Consider the following 3,987-nt stretch of genomic DNA (forward strand, 5'->3'; position numbering starts at 1 on the left):
CCATGAAATACAACAATCAGAATTAATAATTAATATAGTAAACTACATAATATAATAAAGCTTGTCGCTGGTAAGCACAAGCAAATTTCTGTTTATCGGTAATCTGTGATAGAACCAGTCACTTATATTTAATTTGAGACCATCTCCATTCTCTAATATAATCACATTCTACCCCTTCACTAGCCAGATACCGTAAATTGCTACCAGCTTTTGAGCTCTCTCCTTCTTCAAGCTATTCGAATATTGGTTCAAACAAGCCTAAATGAGGAAACAACTAGTTTAATCAAACTAGAGCTGGGAAGACATAAATGAAGGGAAGCAATGAATGCAAACTTGCACAGTAGCCATTGGGTAGTTTTCTTTATTTTGCCTTTTCTTGTTTCATATGCTATTATTCTCCACCAATTCCAAGGGAACATGCTTCACGTGATGCTGGATCCAAACATGTGGGATATGAATTCTTCATTGTCTTTTAACTTAAAAGCATAAAGTCCAACATTCTGCTTTACTGTCAGCTTCGCCAGTGATATTCTCTCCAATGAATAAACATATCTAAACGAAAGTGTTATATGGATATTGTATCCATAACTTCCACACACATTAGGTACTGGTAATCTAATACCTGTATGTTGCATATATTCACAGCATTCCGCAAACAAAAAATTAGTTACCACTAAATTCCGGAACAATGTAAAGTTGATTGGTCTCAACTAGACAATATAATTATGTTTCTTGACTGGAACCCAGTCAAAGTTGTATTGTTTCTTACCGTGATAACGTGGATCAGTGAGCCATGAACGCCAAGTAATGGAAAGGTTCCATGGCGTTCCTAAACCTGGACTGAATTCCTTCACGGTGCTGAACCAGGTTTTCATTTTTCAGAGGGAATATCCAAATAAGGATGCCATTAGAGGCGCGAGATCTCTCAGCTTGAAGCTGGGAAAACCCAAAGTTTTGAGATTTATTTCGTGAAATCATTATTCTTATACACATGAGTAGATACTGAGGTATTAAAGTTTTTATATGACTATGGTTGTAACGACATATACTCGTACAGTAGGTCCTTCCTGATCAAGAACACTTCCAAGAGTTTCAGCTGAGAGAGAAGATTCGGGACTTCCCGATAAATCCCTAAAGTCGTTATAATTTTATCAATATTTGCTTGGACTGCTGTCTCATGCTCTCCTCTGTTCTCCAATAATAAATGTAATTTCAAACATGCGTTTCAACACAAACTATTTACGAGTTCCATCGTATTTTATTTAGCAGCTGGAGCATTTTACTTCCCTTATCTTTTTGCTAACTCTGTGTTAGAACAAACAAACATTTTCTTGAAAACTAAAAAAACAATTGTTTTATTTAACCTAATCCCCAAATTCCTGTATAAAGGAATATATAACAAAAGTAATTTCATTATAATGTTTGACATCTTGTTTCTTAAGTACTTGCAAACTTCTTCCCCATTTATCAAGACTGTTTTTTGGAGAGATGGTTTTATAAAGTAAATTAAGATAATATGCTGACACTCCGCAAGTGAATAGGTTTGGGTTCTTCTCATTCAAGATCTCTTTCATCTAAAGCATTTTTTTTACGTTATCTGGCCACGGGAAACACCTATATAACAAGCACATAACACCAATGCAGATAAATTTAACGAATATATTGACATAGTGCAAGGATCTTTATACCATAAGAAGCGTACACATATAAATATAGCATTTATACTTCTCGACATATCTGGTATCGTTGTAATCGCCTTGACCCACAGATGGTCCACAACTGGGTTTCATTTCATAAATTTAAATTTAGGAGTCTTGTAGCCTTTTCTCCCATCTCCAAGAATCTGTGGTTAATGGCGTCGTTTAGAACACCAGGAACGGTTAATGTCGTTTCCTAGAACATCACGAGTGGTTAAAGGCGTCTCCTAGAACATCACGAACAGTTAATGGCGTCTCCGAGAACATCACGAGCATTTAATAGCGTCTTCTAGAACATCAAGAGCAGTTAATGGCGTCTCCCTGAACATCACAAGCAGTTAATAGCGTCTCCTAGAACATCACGAGCAGTTAATGGCGTCTCCGAGAACATCACGAGCATTTAATAGCGTCTTCTAGAACATCAAGAGCAGTTAACGGCGTCTCCCTGAACATCACAAGCAGTTAATGGCGTCTCCTAGAACATCACGAGCAGTTAATGGCGTCTCTCAGAACAATATGAGAGGCAGTTAATGGCGTCTCCAAAGAACATCATGAGCGGTTAATGGCGTCTCCTATAACATCAGGAGCGACGGTAAATGGCGTCTACTAGAACATCACGAGCGGTTATTGGTGTCTCCTGGAACATCACAAGCGGTTAATGGTGTCTCCCAGAACATCATGAGCGGTTAAAGGTGTCTCCCAGAACATCATGAGCGGTTAATGACGTCTCCTAGAACATTAAAAGTGGTTTATGGCGTCTCCTAGATCATCACAAGCGGTTAATGGCATATCCTAGAACATCACATGCAGTTAATGGAGTCTCCTAGAACGCCATGAGGGGCGGTTATTGGCCTTTCCTAGAACAACACGAGCAGTTAATGGCGTCTCCGAGAACATCATGATCGATTAATGGCGTCTCCCAGAACATCATGAGAGGCGGTTAATAGCGTCTCTCAGAAAATCACGAGCGGCTAATGGCGTACCCCAGAACATTACGAGAAGCGGTTAATGGCGTCTCTCAGAACATTATGAGCGGTTAATAGCGTCTCCCAGAACATCATGAGTGACGGTTAATGGTGTCTCCTAGAATATCAGGAGCGGTCAATGGCGTCTCCTAGAACATCACGAGCGGTTAATTTCATCTCCTATAACAGTATGAGCAGTTAATGATTTCCCAGAACATCAGGAGGGTCAATGGCGTCTACTAGAACGTCATGAATGGCGGTTAATGGCGTCTCCTAGAACATCCCTTCACGAATCAAAATTTACTGCATATTTTTACTATTTTCATTCATAATTTTTCAGAATATAACAAAGAAAATTAAACGTTTGTTTGTATTATTTCTCAGCCTTATATTAATACAAAGGTTTCTGTCGATCTTTTCTAATAAAGCTCTATTGGAAAATTAAAAAAAAAAAAATTCGGGACGGGGGAGCTGACTTCTCCAATAATTAATTTTTTCTCCGGTCAACGCTGTGTAACTTTGCTTGTATACTGATAAAACAGAACTGAATATATACATATAGTACAGTAGCTATTAAATAGGATACATATTACCACTTTGTTGAAATTTTCTTTCTCGTGCACGATTGTTCAGCAGGTTTTTTATTTGCTCCAGAGTCAATAACTGAGATCAAATGAGCTTTTGTGCCACAGTGAATGCTTTGAGCAATTATTACTCTATTTTTTGTCGTGGAAGTCATTTCTTAGTTAATCTTGTCTTGGTTGATATCCAGGCCTCAACATCTCACTTAATTTGAGGAACTGTTTGTTTTCACAATGCCCTATGTTATATTGTAATAGCACTGAAGAAGTAGCCAGCTAATTGGGGATCCAGAATGTATTTCTTTTTCTTTTCTCTTATCCTCTTCACCACTGATCGGCTCGTTAGCCGCTTGGGCGATCGGTCACGTCTCTGTCACGCACTTTTGGTAATTACTGGGCATGCACCGGCTCCTGAATGTACCTGAACCTGCTCCAGTGTTGATCAAGTCTGGTCTTCAAAGAGCTCACACTCGATGCCGTCACAACACATTCTGGTAGATTGTTCCAAGAGTTCACAACCCTCACTCCGAAAAAGTTTGCCCTCACAGTTTTCTGGACTTGCGGCTTCTTCAATCTTGAGCTGTGACCCCCTGTGGGGCGAGCGTCTGCCAGCTCCAAGTAAGGACACTCGACTGAGTCGTGCCCCTTGAGATGCTTATACACCTCAATCAGGTCGCCCCTTGCCCGTCTGTAGTATAAGCTAGGCAAGTTCAGGCACTCCAATCTCTCAGGGTAGTTGAGGTG

Source organism: Homarus americanus, unplaced genomic scaffold, assembly GCF_018991925.1.
Source record: "Homarus americanus isolate GMGI-L3 unplaced genomic scaffold, GMGI_Hamer_2.0 scaffold32929, whole genome shotgun sequence".
NCBI classification, from domain to species: Eukaryota; Metazoa; Arthropoda; class Malacostraca; order Decapoda; family Nephropidae; genus Homarus; species Homarus americanus.